Raw genomic sequence first — 7,547 nt, 5'->3', positions numbered from 1 at the left:
TCTGATAGCTCTACTAATGAGAATTCATGTGAGATAAATGAAAAAAATACGACATCTGACATGTTTCTTGGGTTTCATCCCATAAAAGCTAAGTTACAAAAAATGGTATATCTCGATGCATATGTGAATTGTTATATGATAGTTTTGTAATAATGTATTTTTTTAACTAATCTATATTTAAAATATTAACAAATATTTTGTATAGGTTATTATGATGATGGAGATCCTTATTTTTTATGTGAAAATTGTGGAGCATATATGTGGTATGGAGAGCGGGTGAATAAACGGACTAAAAAGGCAAAGCCGGATTTTTCATTGTGTTGCCATCGTGGCAAAGTAATACTTCCTATGTTGAAGACTGTACCTAAATCGTTACTATCGTTGTTTTATAATCATGACGACCGGAGTAAAAACTTCCGTGATAACATACGAGCATACAACATGATGTTTTTGTTTACATCTCTGGGTGGTAAAATTAACCATTCCATAAATAATGGTAGGGGTCCTTATTTATTTCAGATGTGCGGAGAAAACTATCATCGTATTGGTGATATTTTACTAGAACCTGGCAAGGAATCAATGTTTTTACAATTATATATACATAACGTATATAACGAAGTATCTAATAGAATTTCTGCATTTAGGTAATTATTAATAATGTTAGATATGTATAGAAATAATTGTCATACTTTTTAAGTATGTAAAATATCTTTAATATTTGTTATATTTACTAATCATAATTAATATATTTTTAAAAATTGGCATTAATATAGGACATCTGGATCTGCGGGAGATTTTAGACGTGAGATTGTTGAGCTTTTAAAAAAGACGCTTGATAGTCATAACCCGCATGTTAGGGCGTTTAGATCGGACGCGAAAGATTTATTATGGAGGATGGTAGCGAAGGTTTGCGATTGATGTTACCTTTGGAAAGGACCACTGTTGCAAGAACTCATAATCTTCCTACCAGCAACGAAACACTTATTCCCGGAGACTTTACGGCTGGTGTAAATAAACGTGACATTATTATAGAAAGTCGTTCGGAAAATTTACAGCGGATAAGTGACCTTCATCCCGCGTACTTACCTTTACAATACCCATTGTTGTTTCCTTATGGTGAAGATGGTTACAGATTAGGCATCGATATAGGGTTCGTGGATACTCGTGGACGTAAAAGAAAAACAGTCACCATGAGAGAATTTTATGTATATAGAGTATTTGAAAGATATGAAGAATATTCCATTGTTGTTATGGCAGACAAAGTATTCCAGCAGTTTTTAGTCGATGCATTCACTACTATAGAATCAAACAGGTTGAACTACATTTGGATCAACCAAAGCAAACTCCGAACTGAAAGAGTTGATAAGATAATTGAAGCTGCTGAAAAAGGACAACACGGAAAGATAATTTTTATTCCGTCATCTTTTACAGGTGGAAAGAGATATATGATGCAACATTATCTAGATGCCATGGCTACTTGCAAGTATTATGGATTTCCTGATCTTTTAATAACATTTACGTGCAACCCAAGATGGCCTGAAATAGATCGTTATTTACAAAGGCATTGTCTTAGTAAAGAAGATAGACCTGATATATGCAGCCGATTTTTCAAGATGAAACTTGATAGATTATTGGACCAAAAAACAGAGGAAAAAACATTTGGTATCGTAAATTCTGGTATGTTTCATAATATATATTATAATTTCAATCAGTCTTTCCTAAAGTGTAAATATATTAATGTTTTTTTGATTAAATATTTTTCTGCCATGTATACAATAGACATTCAGAAAAGGGGTCTGCCTCATGCGCACATGATTCTGTTTTTACATCCAGACAATAAGATGCGTACAACAGGCGACATTGATAAATTCATAAGTGCTGAAATTACTGATAAAGAGGTGGATAAGTATTTATACGAAGTTGTTTCTGATGTGATGATTCATGGTCCTTGTGGTCCTATGAACAGAGATAGTGTCTGCATGAATAGTGGACAATGCACTAAATTCTTCCCAAAGCCATACATGGATAATACTATTGTCGACGATGCTGGTTATCCAATATATAGACGACAAAATGATGGGAGAGTTGTGGAAAAAGGGGTTTTCAATACGATAATAGTTATGTTATTCCCTATAATCGTGATTTGTCTCTTCGTTTTCGTGCTCATATAAATGTTGAGTGGTGCAATCAGACACGTTCAGTAAAGTATTTGTTCAAGTACATCACTAAATGTCCGGATTATGTTAGAGCCAACGTAGGAGGAGAAGATCAAGAAAATGAAATCAAAAAGTATTTCAATTGCAGGTAATAACTGTTTATACAATTTGTCAAACATTCTCGTATTTTTTATCCAACTAATTCAAGCCTTTTTAGATATGTATCTGCATGTGAGGCCTCTTGGCGAATATTTGCTTTCCCGATCTGTTATCGTACTACACCTGTAGAAAAGCTCCCATTTCATCTTCCAAGACAAGAATTGGCTATTTCCAACGAGGATGATCCAATAGAAGATGTCTTGCACCGTACAACGAACATAACTTCTAAATTTTTGGGCTGGATGAAATGCAACAAGATATATCCCCAAGCTAGAGAACTCACTTATGCTGAATTTCCATCTAAATTTGTGTGGAATAAGAAAGAAAAACTTTGGAAGCCAAGGTCGGAGAAACGAAAAAGTTTTGCAATAGGCAGGATTACATACGTACCGCCATCTGTAGGACAAGCCTATTACTTGAGAGTTTTGCTTAATAAGATTCCAGGACCAACAAGCTTTGACTATTTAAAAACAGTCAACAGTGTTCGTTATAAGGATTTTCAGGAAGCTTGCTATGCATTGGGATTACTAGACGACGATAAGGAATACATTGCGGCTATAAATGAAGCAGGTGAATGGTGTTTTGGGGAATTTTTAAGAAAATTATTTGCGATCCTACTGCATACAAAGAGTTTAACTGTTCCTCTTGAAGTTTGGAATAAAACAAAGGACATCTTGTGCGAGGATATTTTGTTTAAAGAAAGGAGACGCAGAAATGATCAAGGTATATCAAAATGATTTTAATTTAATCGAAAATATTTTTTTTTTCCGCATGACAAGATTATAAATAAGTGTTTAACTTACAATGGCAGGTCTAATGTTGACACGGGCTCAGATAGAAAATATATGTTTAACTGAAATAGAACTTATGTTGCGCTTGAATGGGACGTCTCTTACAGCTTTCGAGAAAATGCCTAAACCAGATGAAAAAATATATAAGCCTCATAAACAACAGGAATTGTACGATAAGTTGTTACCAATGCTAACTGATGAGCAAAGACGTGTTTATGAAGAAATCATTCACTCTGTGAATCACGACAAAGGTGGTATGTTTTTTGTCCATGGTTTTGGTGGTACTGGAAAAACATTCATGTGGACTATTCTTGGTGCTGATATAAGAGCTAAAGGTAATATTGTTCTGAATGTTGCTTCAAGTGGTATAGCTGCATTGCTTTTGGAAGGTGGTAGAACGGCTCATTCAAGATTTGGTATTCCAATCAATCTTAATGAATATTCTGTGTGTTCGATCGATGCCGAATCTGATCTTGCTGATTTAATTAGAGAAGCAAAGCTCATAATATGGGACGAGGCTCCAATGATGAACAAACTTTGTTATGAAACTTTGGATAGGAGTTTGCGAGATATCATGAAGTGTGACCAGATATTTGGAGGTAAATTAGTAGTGTTATGAGGTGATTTTAGACAAATACTACCTGTTATTACCGAAGGAGGAAGAGTGGCGACAGTTTTAGCATCTATAAACTCATCTGTTCTTTGGAATAGTTGTAAAGTTCTTAAACTTACCGAAAATTTGAGATTTCGTAAGGCAAGTAATAGTATGGACGCGGGTGCTCTCACTACTTTCTCAAAGTGGCTTCTTGATATCGAGGATGGCAAAATCAACGATTCAAATAGTGGGGATGTGGAGATTGAAATTCCTGATGATTTATTAATTAATACAAGTGGGAATCCTATTGAAGCAATAGTTAAAGAGATTTATGGAGAACGTTTTGCAACGAGGACTTATCCAAGATTCTTTAGTGAAAGAGGTATTCTAAGTCCAAGGAATGACGATGTTGATAAAATAAATCAGTTTATGCTTACTAAGCTCCCAGGTAAGCAAACAAAATAAATTATGGAATTTGGATATTGGAGAAAAAGTTTTTATTTAAAAATATTGATATTGAAGTAAAATTTTTTATTAAAAATGTCTATTAAAACATACCTAAAAGTCTTTACTTTTTGTTGATCACAGGTGAAGAAAGACGATATCTTAGCTCTGATAGTATTGAAACGTCTGACACAAGCGGACATGATGATATGATCTACACTCAGGAATTCTTAAACAGTATACAGGTTTCTGGATTGCCAAGCCATGTTTTGACGTTGAAAATAGGAGCACCTGTCATGTTGTTAAGGAATATAGACCCAAAGGGAGGTTTGTGTAACGGTACGAGACTAATTCTTACTCAGATGGCCAATCATGTAATCGAAGCAAGAATCGTGACAAGAAAAAAGGTTGGTGATAGGGTACTTATTCCTAGGATGTATGTTAGTCCACCTGATGCAAAGTTTCCCTTTCGTATGAGGCGACGACAGTTTCCTGTTACCGTGGCGTTTGCAATTACTATAAATAAGAGTCAAGGTCAAACACTAGAACATGTCGGATTGTTTCTACCGAAACCGGTTTTCACACATGGACAACTTTATATTGCCTTCTCTAGAGTCACAACCAGAAAAAGGGCTAAAGGTGTTAATTACAAATAAAGATGGGAAGTGTCAGAATAAATGTTGTTTACAAAGAGATATTTGAGACTGTCTAATTATGTTTTGAAATTGCATTATTGTTTTGGATTGTTAGACTTGGACTTTGTTTTATATCTTAAAATAAATTGGTTTAAATTATATTTATAAAATGTTGTTTGCCCCATTTTTTACTATATTTTAATTTAACTTCTCTCCAATGATAAAAATGTTATTTCAGACGGGTGTAGACTTTCACATTGAAAAAAATCATATCCTTATTATCCTCTTATTCTATATTATAAAAGAAGTACTAGATGAAAATATCACATTTTATTAGTTTCAACAATGTTGATTAAAATTATGTAATTGTTATATATATCTTAAGTTTATATATTACCTATAAAATGCTTAACTCTAACATATCTCAAATAATAGGATTGTTATGTCATTATGATTTATACTTTCAATTTAGAGAAAACCAACTTCTAATATTCTCTTATTCTAAGGGCATATTATTCTAAATTTTGCACATCATTACATTTTATTACTCTCAATAATGTTGTTTTCAAAAATAAAATTGTTAGTAATACCATTATTAAATCTTTTATTATACATACAATAATAATTATTAAAATACTTAACAGTTTAGATAAAAGGTAAGACAAGCTAACACGTATAAGACGCAACGTTTAATCGTGACTGTTTGTATTCTTACAAATCTCCAATCCCTTTTCGTTTTCGTTAAAAGAGGATAAACAGGAAAACCCTAATTTGTGGAGATCATGAAGTACGACTCTATATCTAATCTTCATCCCGGCAAGACGAGATAGTGTATCTTGTCCAAGGTCTTAAATTCGTGGTATGTCACCGAATTCTTCACAAAACGGGTTCTTCTTCTTGTGGACGAAAAGGTTAGAGTAGTTAATAGAACAAGAATTCTACTTATGTTTGATTTACAAAAGTACTTAAATCATAGTTTTCTAACACAATGTTAAACAATTTTGGAAGGGTGACACAATTGAAGTTGCCTTTATACCGACTACACTACTCAAGCTCCGGAAGTACATATACGAGGATGAATGGTATGCTATTAGGAATTTCAAAATCATCAATCCAACCCTCAAGAAGAGGAATACCCATCATCCTTATCAAATCAAGTTTACGGATGAAACAACCATGACCCTAAAGGAATCGGTAAATTCCAAAAATTATTTCCGATTCGCAGATTTAGATGATATTTTCCGATGAAGAATCCACCATCCCATCCCCTTTGGTACGTTTTCCTTAAATTAGTTTTAAATTAATTAAGTTGAACTCCGTGAATTTAGGTTTTTAATGTCTTTGTGTTGAGAAATCTAGAGTCTTTTTAGGAAATTTGGAACTTTCTGTAATGGTCCCTTCCATAGAAAGATACAAATTCAACTTTAATACTAAAATAGTTATATGTGAGTGTTAAATAGTTTTGGAAACATTCATTTATTTCAATGTAAAGACAAATTCTGACTTTTTCTCAAAATAGATGTTTAAACTCTGTTAATATATTTATGAAATCTTTGTGTTAAGGAATCTATAGACTTTTTAGGATATTTGGAACTTTGTGTATTGGTCCCTCCCATAGAAATTACAAAAATAACTTTTTACCAAAATAGTTGTATGTATATGATAGATTTTGGAAATGTTCATTCATCTCATTGGGGAAAATTTGACTTTTTACCACAATAGATGTTTGTGGATGTGTAGTAGCTGTGAAGGAAAACAAAGATCATTATAATGAAGTTGTTTTCACGCTATTAAATGGCAGATAAAATACATTTATTTCACCTATCATGTTAGTAAAATTTAGAGTTTAACTATTTCATAAAATGTTTCGACTATCTACATTTGAAGGAATGAAACGATCAAGTGTCGTGCAGTAAGCGTCTGTGCTACCCGTTTTATGTCTTTATGGGAGACATCTGGATGCCATCTCACATATCAAACCGAACCGGTGTTTTGTGTTCTGCGTTTCTAGAAGGTTGGAGAGTATGAAGGTATGTACTATTAATAACACTCGCTTGATTGAACAAATGCTAAACACTATGTGGTATAATCATTTACCAAACTTTTATACCACTTAAAACATCGTTAGGTAAACCGTGTATTGTAAACACATTGGCCTCCTCCAAGATATTTATAAAACCAGAGTTTAAAGGACTTGAGCATTACAAGGCCATGTAAGTTTTGAATGGTCATTAATATCAAGTAGTGTATCATGCTACGGTTTAACTTATGAATGTGTTTTCTATATCTTCAGCTCGGAATTTGCTCGACGTTATTACATAAATCATGTAATGGAGTATGTAGGAGAAACTACAGGGATGTAAGCTGAAGGCATATTAGTTTTCACATTTTTTGTATATGCAAACTTGATAATATGCTGAATGTTTGTATGACCAAGTACTAGAAACCCTTATATGGGTTGTTTTCTATATTATCCTAATGGTCTAAACCTTGATAATATGTTGAATGTTTGTATGACCAATTACTAGCTTTCTATATTATCTTAATGATCTAAATGAAGGAAGTCAATTAGAACATTAGCTCATATATTTTTAGATCAAAGAATCAACCAAATACCATTAGTTCATATATTTATAGACCAAACAATAAACAAAGTACATTAGTTCGTTGATTTCAAAGATCAGAATGATCTCCTTTCCTATATTATTCTAATTAAAATTAATCATAACGAATGTTTTGGGCTCATTAAATACTTGAAAATATGAAA

This window comes from Camelina sativa, unplaced genomic scaffold (genome assembly GCF_000633955.1).
Source record: "Camelina sativa cultivar DH55 unplaced genomic scaffold, Cs unpScaffold00573, whole genome shotgun sequence".
Classification (NCBI taxonomy): Eukaryota; Viridiplantae; Streptophyta; class Magnoliopsida; order Brassicales; family Brassicaceae; genus Camelina; species Camelina sativa.
This window is presented reverse-complemented; position numbering follows the sequence as displayed.